Source organism: Schistocerca americana, chromosome X (assembly GCF_021461395.2).
Source record: "Schistocerca americana isolate TAMUIC-IGC-003095 chromosome X, iqSchAmer2.1, whole genome shotgun sequence".
NCBI classification, from domain to species: Eukaryota; Metazoa; Arthropoda; class Insecta; order Orthoptera; family Acrididae; genus Schistocerca; species Schistocerca americana.
This window is the reverse complement of record NC_060130.1, coordinates 286957677-286971653: the sequence shown is the minus strand read 5'-3', so window position 1 is coordinate 286971653 and position 13977 is coordinate 286957677. Positions and strand designations below refer to the sequence as shown.

Sequence of the window (13977 nt, the reverse complement as noted above, 5' to 3'; positions counted from 1 at the left end):
ACTGAGATTCGGGATTATTTGCAAAATACGTAACTATGGATGTCGTAACGTCTCCATTGGACGCAAAACGTTTTTCAATTTTCAGTTCTTATAACTACGGGAATAACTGTAGGTAGTGTCAGATCTAGTAAATAAGGAGGATCTTTCAACAGTTCGTCAAACCATTTAATGTGCAACGATTCCGATCATAAAGGATATTTCTTTTGTTTTTGGATGCATCACACTTTCATACAGTTTTTATTCGGTTCTTCTGGATGACTTCTATAGTATTTGCTAGTTGTTATTTTCACCTTTGGGGGGTAGTAAGAATACTTCTGTATCCCAGAAAATACTGGCCATTAAATTTCGTCCAGATGAAATAGACGCCTTCATTGAAGCTCGGGCACTGGCCTCAATCTGTTTCTGTGATTGTTGTTTCGTTTTCGGCGTAAAGTGGTGGATCCGTGTATAACTTACATAACATATTGACAGAGGAAACTGCATTGCTTTCCTGCCTGTGCCCAGACATTGATACATACATGGAAAATGTGAAATTCTAAACTCGCTGTGGTTGGTCAGCAAGTTTGCTGGAATGTTTGCTATAATGAATTCATGATCCTCACTTACTAGTTACCGAATATCCGTAATAAATTGTGTGAGACATTCAGTGTGTGAGAGATCGCGACACATGGATGTAAATGTAAAAAATACCCAAGCGTTGTTTACGTTTTGCTGTCTATTTATAGCATGTGTACAGCAAGATATAAGTAAAACTTCCACAAAATTTTACATAATGAAAACAGCAATCGTTGACTCTGGGGGTGGGGGGGGGGGGGGGGGTTGACGTGGATGATCAATGGTTCAAATGCAGAACGAGTGCTGGCCACGTGCTAGACAAATCCAGCTGTGGAAAATAGTGAGTGCAAAAACGACCCAAAATTATTTAATAACAGCATGAAAAAGTTGTTACAAAAGCACAGGTCGCTGAATTCTTACTGACAAATGAAGCTGAGAAAACAGAAATAAACTATGCGAAAATCGTTCAGTGAATTCGAAAAAAAATTATTTGCTATTGAATTACCAAGAAACCCTAAATAGTTTTGATCCTAAACTAAATAATTAGATAGATCAAGTTCGTCTGCCCAGATGTTCGTTGACCATCAAGGAATATAAATAGAAAATCAGAAAACAAATTTCAAAATACTAAATTTTACCTTCTGAAACTATGTCACCTAGCAAGATCACAATACAGTTTCTGCGCTCGACCATCGCACGAATGTGAATATAACACACACAGAACAAAGAGAGAGTGAACCTAAGAAACAACTGAAGACACTCGACAGAGGAAAAGCCTCTGGACTAGCTAGGATACCAGTTTTATTCCATGCTGAATGCCGGCCTGAGTGGCCAAGCGGTTCTAGGCGCTACAGTCTGGGACCGCGTGACCGCTACGGTCGCAGGTTCGAATCCTGCCTCGGGCATGGATGTGTGTGATGTCCTTAGGTTAGTTAGGTATCAGTAGTTCTAAGTTCTAGGGGACTGATGACCTCAGAAGTAAATTCCCATAGTACCCAGAGCCATTTTGAACCATGCTGAATATGTGGAAGAGCTGACCCCTATCCTAGCAATATTCGACCGTAGGTCGCTAGAATATTAGAGTATCCGACGCACTTGAAAAACGGCGAAGGTTGTGACAGAAGGGTCGCATGACAGACTGAGCTATCTCACTGATTCAGTTTCGTTTATTATTATGGAACATAGCTGGTACTCGCGTATGATGACTATTTCTGAAGACCAAACAGTTCCAAGACGGAATCATCGACAATATGAAACTAAACTTGCTCTGTTCATTGAAAGAGTCAGAAACCTATACGTAGTTGATACCGCGTTTGAGGCGCACGCAGATGACAAGTGAAGATTTTTAGCTAACAGGCCCAGTACGTCGTGTTTTTACAGAGAGACCAAGTCGGAACTTAAAATTAGTTTAGATCCTCCTGAGATTCTTTTACAGTCTCGATTGCAGATTTCGGGCATGTGATAACGGACAGAGAATTGTAGAATCATCCTTAATAGATCATGCAACTATCTGGGAGCATAGTTCGTCTGACGTGTACTTGAGAATTCTTTTATGAAAGAAAAAAACGCTGTTTATACGGGACAGAAATTTAGGCGTAATAAAACAACTGTAGCTTGTTGTCATTACGAAGGGTATAAGCAAAACAGTATGCAAAATAATTTTAAACTTAATGTTAGTTAGCTGGAGAAGCGTTCAAAGTACAATCCGTGAGTTACTGTCACTCATCTAGCGTTGAGCATTTCTCCCCTCTTGATAAACTGATTGTTTGCCTGCTCCCCCGTAAGAACCCACTAGCTGAGATTTTAAAATGTGTTCGAAAACATTGTTCGGGAGTTGCAGAACCACTTTACGGTGCTTGACCTGTAGTTACGTTGTTCGTTATAATCTAAAGAATGTGTCAGTTTTTCTGAATCTAATAACGATGCTTCTTATCTTTCTTTTGTGTATCTGTCACAATGCTAAACCTCACTGTTCTTAAGTGATTTTAATGCCTCTTCCTCTGCAACAGGCATGCTTTCATTAGGTTCATATCGTCATGATAAACAGCCACAGTCCCAGCATTTTTGTAAACATCAAAACGAGTGCCAACTGCTAGGCTAAAAAAAGCCAACATTCAAGGGTAACGTTATAAGTTGCCTTTCCGAAAGCCACAACGAAGCACCCGATTCTAGGAGAACGAAGTTTATCTTCGAACCTCCCTGCCAAGCGTATAAACAGCATTCGGTTTGTTTTAGATGAATTATGAAGTGGTTTTGAAGCGAACATTGACAAAAATCACGATGTAATCATGAAATAGTATGGAAAACAGTGTAAAACCTGCTTTCAGGTTGTCTTGTGAGACATCAACAGTCGTCGATACAGCACACAAAGATTCATTTTCCTATATCGTTATTTGGTGATCCACGAGTTAGACTTCGGGAGGAGGTCATCAGAAAAACTGCTCTGTTTTCGATTTCTAAAATTAAAATACACTCTTTTACAGTCACAATTACGACACAGTTTTCGCATGGTTATCATAATGATTTATTTTCTTTCCTCCGATTTTCAAATTTCTCCTGGAACTATACAGACAGCATTGATATTATAAATGTTTTCTTTACATATTCATGTGACGCAGTGCTATCGTAACATTCCTAGAAAATTCACCCTGGTTGCGAAAACGACAAGGTTTTCCTCGATTTATACAAGATGGTAAAATGAGTTTCTGGAAAACAGGATAATAGCTCAGTAATGTGGAATCTGCTAGTTTTAAATTTCTTTACAAGATATGAACAATTCACGAGGGTTCCATTTATTGTAAGAACCAAACTACATTGACGGAAAAAATCGCACAGCAAAAAGTAATTGATATAGAGTAATGAAATTTCGAGAATACATTTGCCTAGATATCATATTTAAGTGATTAACATTGCAAGACCACAGGTTAATGTAAGAGCAAGATTAGCCATGGCAAATATGAAATGCTGGTACATTAATATCCTGCATAACTGTGTACTTATTTTGTTACACAGGTACCGGATGTCAGTTTGTGAGATGGAGTTACTGCGTGTTCCACGCCTGCTGCACTCGGTCGGTCAATACAGAGAGAGTTAACGCAGTTTGTCGATAACGTCGGAGTTGTCATCCGATTATGTCCCCTATGTGCTGGATTTGAGACAGATATGGTGATCGAGCAGGCCAAGGTAACATGTTGACACTCTGTAGAGCATGCTGGATTACAACACGGGAATGTGGGAGAGCGGTATCCTGTTGGAAAACACCCCTGGAATGCTGTTCATGAATGGCATCACAACAGATCGAATCACCAAACTGTCGTACAAATTTGCTGTCAGGAAGTAGCTGTTCGCGTGTCCGAAACCCTTTTGTTTACTTACGGTTTGTGGAATTAACAATTAGTTCATAATATTTCATACGTACCTAGTATTTACGGAATAAACGAGAACGAACACTAAATAGTGTGCTCCAATGTTGAAATGAGTTGTGTGGTGCTTCAAAAGTCTAATCAGGAAGCATCGCGTTTCCTCACCGCTTGAGCGACGCCAGGTAAGAAATGTTAATATATATTTATTTATTTGTAGTATGTTAAGTGGAGACTTGTTATTTTAAAAGATTTTGTTTCTTTTCTTTCATGTCGAGTGTGGCAGCAAGATGATCCAGTGGGGACTCCAGACGTGGCGGACGACGAGAGCTAACCACTACTGCATCGTAGTCGACGGCCGGCGGCTGGAAGAACCGTTGAAACATCATGCTGACCATTATTAAAATAGATTTTATGTTTTTTTATAAAAGAAAAACGAGTTCAATGTTGAATGTGGAATGATAATGTTTGTAATTGGATGTCAATTGGTTATCAACTGTTAAATAAACTTCGAGTCGGAAGTTAAAACAGTCAGTTGACTCTGTTGTTACGACATACATCGTAAATATTACTTATGTGTGAAATTGGCAAATTTTATTAAAATTCAGACTTCTTGAAGAGATTCTGGCAGAATTTTATCAGGAGTGTGGACGATCTTCAATAATTAACTAGTTTAAAGTTTTATTAATGAGAAGTCGACACGTATTGAAATTTTGAAAATAATCGATACTGTGAAGTGTATTAAAATTCGGTTTTAAAACTTTATCGGCGATTTTGGTCAAGAGAATCGGTTTTAAAGTGGAATACTTCGTTAAATGTGAACAAGATTGATTCTTTAGTGACATTAATTAATTATTTAAGGAAAATTAGGAGAATTTCAATTTATTCTGGCAAAGATATCAAGGAGTGTCAGACCGCACAACGAACATATTAAAACTCTGTGACTTTGTTGAACTGTCAGAAAATTTTTTACGATAAAACTTTATACAACAGGGACTGGTGAATTTTTCTGCGTCTATCCTTATCTCCTAGGTAGAATCTGCTACAGCTTAATGTTTCCTTTATGGATTTTTCAAGTAACTGGGACAAGGAACTTATAATTTGATCTGCGGCGGATCGTCGATATTGGGTACACGGTTAGGCTGTTGTGAAGCCTGTTGGTTTCCAGATTGCCTTTTTTTCCCCTGCTGCAGACATCGCTGTTGAGTTGCTGCGAAAGGATCGGAGGTTCAGCCCAGTCGGTAGTAAATTACACTGACGGGAAAAAAAAATCGCAACACGCAGTAATGGGATAACCACAAGAGTGCTCTTGCTTTCATACGAAATCGCATCCCTGACCATAGCTCCAGGTGTAGGTCTATGCGTATAGCTCACAGACAGAATGGTTGCAGACCTTCAACAGGCCTCCTTCTGACCAACGCACGGCCATCACTGCCACCGAGGCAGAACCAAATGTCATCAGAAAACACAACAGACCTCCACCCTGCCCTCCAATGAGTCAGTGGAATGCACACTAGGGCGTCTGTCTCGGAGCTGTCGTTTTAGTAACCGATTTGGAACAGTTCGTTGCGTCACTATGGTGCCAACTGCTGATAAAATTGTGGCTGCAGATGCACTACGATGCGCCAGAGCCATGTGCCGAACACGATGGTCTTCCCTCTCGATAGTGCCATGTGGCCGTCCGGAGCCCGGTCTTCCTGCGTCCGTACTGATGTACAGTGGCCATATTCCTGTTGAATCTTTGCGCAGTACTGCAGAAGGAACATCCAGCTTCTCGCAGCCATACTACACGATCTCGTTCAAATTCAGTTAGGTGGCATTGTTGACTTCCATCAACTCACAATGTCCAATCACAAAGATAACTAACGCTCACGACCGTTACAGCATGTATTTAAAACAAACCTGATTTACATGCTCACAGAGCGCTACTCTTTCGTAACTGGCGCGAAATTTGAATAGACATCATCTTTCGGGTGTAGAAACATGCCTACCAAAAAGTTCTTGATTTTGTGACTTTTTTTTTTTTTCGTCAGCGTATTTTTCGATCGACACATATCCACATTAGAGCACGCTATTTAGTCTGCGTTTTCGTTTACTCCGTAAGTATTACATACATAAGAAATGTGAAGAACTAATTGTTAATTCCACAAACCGTACGTAAACAAAAAGATGTCGAACACTCAAGCAGCTACTATCGTCAACATCTACATTGAGAGGAAGAGAAACTCAAATGAGTAGTTCAGCGTTATTCAACTGGACCACATTTCACGTCTAAAACGTTAAGACAAACACTAGAAACGACTTCTGTTGTGCAGAGTACCTGCCGTTTTTCCTGTGAAAAGTTAGCAAACAATATCGCCACCATAAGACCCGCACTGGGATGATCGTGGTCATGTAAAGTTTATATTTACCAGCTTTTACCCTAAGGTCTTGTTGATGGTGTTCCGTCCGTCGGATGAGACATGATGTTTGACTGCTTTTCTCGATGAGTTGGTTGTGTGCCAGCTACAAGTTTCACAATCAGTTCTTTCGGATCATCATCACCAACTATACAGACACGAAATTAATGACCGCATACAAGAATTCTTTTCAATAAACACCACAATGGTTTCACTGTGGCACTATGTCCCATTTTCGCTTTCCCGCAACAGATGCTCTTTGCCATTAATAAAGTGCACAATATTTTTGCACGTTACAATTTTGCTTAGTGGTTGACTGCCATGTTTTTAACTGAGCACACTCCGGGCATACATTTTACGGAGTAGCTAAAACACGCATGTGTGTTGCATCGCCGGCCGGGATGGCCGAGCGGTTCTAGGCGCTTCAGTCTGGAACCGCGAGACCGCTGCGGTCGCAGGTTCGAATCCTGCCTCGGGCATGGATGTGTGTGATGTCCTTAGGTTAGTTTGGTTTAAGTAGTTCTAAGTTCTAGGGGACTGATGACCTCAGAAATTAAGTCCCATAGTGCTCAGAGCCATGTATTGCATCATATGCAGTAAGAACATTCATAATCAAGGCTCCGGAGATCGGCGTCTTGTCCGAAACTTGATCGATAAGACTGTAATTACACAGAATCGAAAGCTGTGAGGACGGGTCGTGAGTCGTGCTTGGGTAGCTCAGATGGATGCCCTCTGTAATAAAAAAATTGAGTTCGAGTCTCTGTCCGGCACACAGTTTTAATCTGCCAGGAAGTTTCGAAACAGCGCATACTCCACTGCAGAGTGATAATCTCATTCTAGAATGTAATATAAATACATAAAAATCACCTTGATGCAACACTTTCGAGGTGCTACCACCATACTTTTAATGTACTCCACAATAACGTATCATCATGTCCAATAAACAGTTAAACTTAGGAAACTGCACGGCAAACAACAAATTTGGTGAGCTAGAATGACTTACACCGGGCCGTGAGCCAAACGGAGAGAAAATAAGTAACTTTATAAAATAAGTGGGAACACTATATTACATTGTTGGAGCAACACGAAAACATACTAGCAGACTAAGGAAAACAAATGTGTCACGCAATAAGATTTCTCTTCACTAATTTTTCTCAGCTGAGTAATCGTTTCCACAGTTTACGAGTAATAAGGAGTATAATATGTATAGTGTCCGATATGCGTGTCTGATACAATCCCACTACTGAAGTTGTTGTCCATTTGATACGAATTCGAGTAATGGAACGCAGTTGAAAATATAATTATCTACCGTCGAAACAGGTGGTGTGTGTACACGTATGCTGGACTCATTCCCTCGGGCATGCTTCATCAGAGAGACGAAACTTGATGCCCAAGTAGTCCGTAATGCGAACGTAGCATGTTACCGCTGTGTCAATAAGCAGAAGGGGATTAGTGGGAGGGATTACCAGTGCGTTGCTCACACGCGGGCAGCCTGACGCGGTTGCCCCCTCCCTTTCTGCTGGGCCTCTGCAGACGTCATTAGGGTTTTCCCACCTCCCACGAGGGAATTCACCATGTGGCCCGCCAGCCATAAGTAACGCCGCCTAAACTGTAGACGACGATTAAGTGAATTACAGCTGACTTGATTAAAGCTGACCGGCGATAGGTTTCTGCTATCCAATTACTAGACGATCAAGAATAATTACCGCCACGCTAGCGCGAAAAACTGACTAGGATGTACGCTCCTTTTATCCTTCGCAACAGGAGCTTTACCGCCACAGATAAGAGGCACTGAACTACTTCTGAAAAAGAGAAATAGGGACTGGATGTAAGATGGCAGCTCACATTTTCTGACGCCTTACACTCGAGAAGGTAATATGAAAAGGAAGAGGTACGAGAATCACGCCGGACGTTTCTTGTCAGAGAGCGATAGACTGTTACTTATCCTTAGGTCAAAAATGCAATTATTTTAAGACGTAGTAACCTTCTGGGTCAAAGAACATCGTCCTAAGATTTTTCTGTGAGTAATTTCAACCCCATAAGTACGATTTTTGAAGACCTAGATTAATTGATGTACGGTTTATATAACTTATTCGTTAAACGGACATTTTCCAGTCATAAATTTCTTTCGAGGAAGTCAGAGCGGACCAGATCTTGTGAACAGGATGGAAGTCTGCACTTCAAATCACCGGACTGCCAGGACGAGAACTATTTCCCTTTCTATCATATCAATTTTTGACATGCTTCTGCTTACAGAAGGGCGCTCTTGCCGAGAGAAGATATGGCGGAGTAAGGGCACTGGAAACTGAATAGAGCACTTCTACATGACGCTGCATGTCGCCGTTCGATAGAGGTGGTCTGGGAGACCTGCGTTCATCGCCGACGGGCATTCATCTCGGTTCTCCAGTGGTGGATCAAATGCGCAAAACCAACGTTACGAAGAACGTTGATACGGTAGGGGCAGGTCAAATCGCAGTGGAACCGGGCGACGGCGGATTTTTATTTTACAGATCTGAGGTAGCTGATGACCAAACAACCATCGCCGGAAAGGCACACGGCCATGCGCAGGATGAAATCCCAGTTATTACAGTTGACGAGAATGAGAATGGAAGGGACTGATACGGTAGGAAGGGATAATGGTCCAGGCAAGATTGACGGACACAGCTGCTGCCGAAGCCCCCTCAATGCACCACGTAGTACGTGAACGCCAAAGACGACGAAGGACATTGATCAGGGAAATAATCTCTGAAACTGGGCAGCAAGTTGTGGCCCAACGTGACATTGCGCAGGTGTTTACCGACTACTTCCGCCAGTTATATGGCCCTGTACAAGTGTACCATGAGACAGTACATGATGTCATCTCCGTAATGCCAGATAGAGGGCCACCATTGGATGCTGAGACTTTCATCACAGAGATAACGGAGGACGAGCTGACAGACGCAATTCCCAGGGTAACTACGAAGCTCCGAGTAAGTCCCCAGGACAGAACGGATTCCCAATTGAATTTTAGCGCGCCGTCGCATATCTCATGTGACAGACGTGGATTCAGATGTATAAGGAACTACTGTTACCGCAGACTGAGATACCTGTCGAATTATCGGAGGGTATCATCATCCCAATACACAAACCACGCGGTGGCAGAACGCCAGGAGATTATAGACCACTAACTCTCCTGAACTGCGACTACAAGATTTTCGCGCGCATCCTTGGGGCTCCCCTAAAGTCTTTCAATTCTGATAGACTCCTCACAGATTAAACATGCCTCGGTGGTGAGAATAATGTCCATACGACCTTGGTGATTACCGAGATATCCTCGCATTAGCAGCGGCGTGCCGACTGTGCGGGGCACTAGTCTCAATTGATTTCGATCATGCGTTCGACAGGGTGGATCATATCTTTCTGCACGTCGTGATGAGCAGTTTGGCAATCCCACAGGCCTTCATTCTAGTGACCATGCGACTGTTACACAGTGTGCGATCCAAGGTCTCATTGAATGGGCGGGGCACTGACTACATTGTCATTTCACGGTCAGTTCGTCAAGGTTGCCCCCTTTCGATATTTTTGCACGCGATGGCGTTGGAACCCTGCCTATATTGATCTCCGAAGACGGCTGGTGGGAGTGCAGTTCCCGCAGCTGATCTCTCATTGCCGCGCTTATGCTGACGATGTGATGCCGCTAGCACGGACGGGCGACGAAGTACGTAAGGCGTTGGCGTGGATACAGTGATACGAGATGGTGGCGAGGAGAGTGCTTAATCTACAAACGTCACGCTGCGTGAATGTCGTTCGAGGATTACAAAAAATGTTTCAAATGGGTTTAAGTACTATGGGACTTAACATATGAGTTCATCAGTCCCCTAGACTTAGAACTACTTAAACCTAACTAACCTAAGGACATGACATACAACCATACCCGAGGCAGGATTCGAACCTGCGACCGTAGCAGCAGCGCGGTTCCGGACTGACGCGCCTAGAACCGCTCGGCCACCGTTGCCGGCTTCGAGGATTGCGACCGGGGGTGGAAGGCCCGCTCATGTTAGATAACACCATAAAATGTTTAGGTGTCACGTTCCACTCAGATGTGCAGCGAACAGCAGCGGATAACTACCGAAGCATATTGAAGCTGATGCGGACATAGGTGCTGTTACAGAAATTACGAACGTTGGATATTATTCAGAGGGTGTCCTACGTAACATGTACCTAACACCGAGATTCACTCACGTAGCGCATGTCCTGCCTTTAACGTGCACAGTGGCAATGCGGATACAAGCAACTTTCGGGACATACGTGAGTGTGGAGCACCTGTTTAAGATCCAATACACAACGCTTACGCTACCACCTGGAGAGGGTGAACGTATACGGAAAGGCACGGGCGCTATTCGTCAGTACGGTTTTTCGACAATGGCGCGGTGAATTTCGCGGTATCTCGAGTGCGTTGGCCGATGGCCAACAACACGACTGCCGACGACGCGAGATGTGTACCAAATATTACTACTCCGGTGCCCCAGGAATACCCTGGAAAAGATGTACCCAGACAAGAACTGGCGACGGATATGACGATTATACGGAACGTTTACCTCCCAACGTCGGAACGCTCAACATGGTATGTGGTGGTAAATAGGAAGTTCTCAACGAACCAACGGCGGCATGCGATTCATATGGCAGACACTCCATTAAGCAGTGCAACAGTGGACACTCATGAACATCGTTTAGATGTAGTGGGGTGGCTCCGGTATGGCGCTTGGCACGACAGATATTGGCGTTCCTGTTACACACCACCTCTCACACAATTTTATCGGACGCACTCCTTTTCCCCCAAAAATCTTATTTTCCGGTCCATAAAACAAATGTAGTGACATGTGTACGGGAAATGGTTACTGGCTACGTCTACAGCGAATCGGAAAAGGACAAAATTGATTTTTGGCATTTTATCCTGGACGGACACGTGAAGCTGCAACAGCATAAGAAATACAGGCAAGACCTCGCTCATTACCTGCGGTGGACATTTACCGACACGCCGGCCAGATGGGGTGTGACGGGTGAGAGATGAGAAAGACAAAGTAAGCCGAGACAGACATCTATTACACCTAACGGAACCTTAGTTAATTTTCGAGAATACGACCCAGCCTTACGCCAACGTCTGTAGAACGGGTCGATAGATGGCTCTATTGTTCTATCGAACTGCTACTGCACACAAGAACAACCTTCAAGAACAAGTCCACATAAGGATAATATGCCACACCACGTCTCACAAGGGAACCTCCCCATCGCACCCCCCTCAGATTTAGTTATAAGTTGGCACAGTGGATAGACCTTGAAAAACTGAACACAGGTCAATCGAGAAAACAGGAAGAAGTTGTGTGGAACTATGAAAAAAATTAGTAAAATATACAAACTGAGTAGTCCATGCGAAGATAGGCAACATCAAGGACACTGGGGGGCCAGGTGCGCTGTGCTCCTGTGGTTAGCGAGAGCAGCTACGGAACGAGAGGACCTAGGTTCAAGTCTTCCTTCGAGTGAAAAGTTTAATTTTTTATTTTCAGTTTATGGGACAAACTCTTATGTTTTCATTACTATTTTGGGAGTGATTATCACATCTACAACAAAACCTAAATCGGGCAAGGTAGAAGAATCTTTTTACCCATTCGCTAAGTGTACAAGTTAGATGGGTCGACAACATATTCCTGTCATGTGACGCACATGCCGTCACCAGTGTCGTATAGAATATGTCAGACGTGTTTTCCCGTGGAGGAATCGGTTGACCTATGACCTTACGATCAAATGTTTTCGGTTCCCATTGGAGAGGCACGTCCTTTCGTCTACTAATCGCACGGTTTTGCGGTGCGGTCGCAAAATACAGACACTAAACTTATTGCAGTGAACAGAAACGTCAATGAACGAACGGACAGATCATAACTTTGCGAAAATAAAAGAAGTAAAATTTTCAGTCGAGGGAAGACTCGATCCCAGGACCTTTCGTATCGCAGCTGCTCACGCTACCCACGGGACCACAGCGCTGCTGAGTTCCCAGTATCCTTGATGTTGCCTATCTTGCCCATGGGCTATTCAGTTTGTATATTTTGCTTATTTTTTCATAGTTCCACACAACTTCTTCCTGTTTTCTCGATTGATCTGTGTTCAGTTTTTCAAGGCCTATCCACTGTGCCAACTTATAACGAAATCTGAGGGGGGTGCGATGGGGAGGTTCCCTTGTCAGTATACAGAAAACTGTGTACCTGTTGCTCTGTGGCAGCTTTGCCCCAAAACTGTCATGCAGCATACTTCAGGGTATTATATAGTCATCCCCTTTGGCCAACGTAGTCGCACTCTTACGCTACATCATAACTGCACACAATATTCAACACTACCAGTGACTATTTGGCTACTTTCTTCTTTTCTATCCTTCTTTTATTACGGTTAGGGCCTTGCTATGTTTACACGCACCTGAAAGTGTCTAAGCTAGCTGGAACATGGCAGGAGTTTAGGTAAAGGTACAGAGAGGAACATCATAAGCGCGCCAGAGCTGAGGGCCTAATTTCGGCGTAGGTACACGAGAGCGGAACTCGCCCCCACTCTCCTGGAGATCGAAAGAACCAGCCACCTGCCAGGAAAGAGTATTATTGACGTCTGGGATATATCCTTTTAGAAAGATAAACATTTAAACCAGGTGTAGCCTTTCAGAGATGCTGCAGTTTGAGAAATGTCGTTTACCTTTACCTTGGCAGTCATACTACAGAAGAATGTTTATTTTAAAATTTTGGAACAGGCTTCCTCTTTCTTTCATGGTGTTATATTCAGTAGAGTGAGTGCTTTCTCCTTTATGTCTACGTACAAGCCCTCCTGTTTTTCAGCTTCATAATCATACCATGGAGCGGGAGAGACTTCCTGGTCTCCTCCATACCACACAGCATTATTCGCACTCCGTCCGAACAGGCCTTGGAAGGCCCAACGTTACCGACCGGCCGCTGTGTCATCCTGAGCCCACAGGCGTCACTGGATGCGGATATGGAGGGGGTATGTGGTCGGCCCACCGCTTTCCCGGCCGTATGTCAGTTTACGAGAACGGAGCCGCTACTTCTCAATGAAGTAGCTCCTCAGTTTGCCTCACAAGTGCTGAGCGCACCCCGTTGGCCAACAGCGCTCGGCAGACCAGATGGTTATCCATCCAAGTGCTAGCCCAGCCCGACAGCGCTTAACTTTGGCGATCTGACGGGAACCGGTGTTACCACTGCGGCAAGGCAGTTGGCACACAGCACTATTGGTTGATAATAATTAAAACCGCAGGAGTGGGATTTTGTTTAATCTTATTAGAAAATTATTACTGGACAGAACTCGCAATATCTGCCACTAACGGCCAGCAAGACTCCTGCTTTGGCATAAACAGCTAATTTTCATGGTTTTGAGGATGAGAACACTTGCGATTGGAGGACTGAGAAGAGCTGTGGCTACCAGAGGACGGAAGAGAACGTTTGTCATTGGGGGACCGATGAGTCCGCTCTTACGGCGTTGTAGAATGTTTTCTCAAATTTAGTACTGAGTAAAAAGGACGAGATGGACTCAGGATCTCCAGCTGTTGCCGCTTTCACTATACGCATTCACACTTCATGAGCGTGAAAAGAATAGGTCGTCATTGCAATCACCGGTTTGGTAGGGACACGTTGTTA

General features: G+C 43.7%; 1 pseudogene; it reads right to left on the bottom strand.

The window, feature by feature from the left end:
• Positions 1 to 13442: 13442 nt before the first annotated feature.
• On the bottom strand, positions 13443 to 13560 carry LOC124557540 (annotated as a pseudogene).
• Positions 13561 to 13977: the final 417 nt, after the last annotated feature.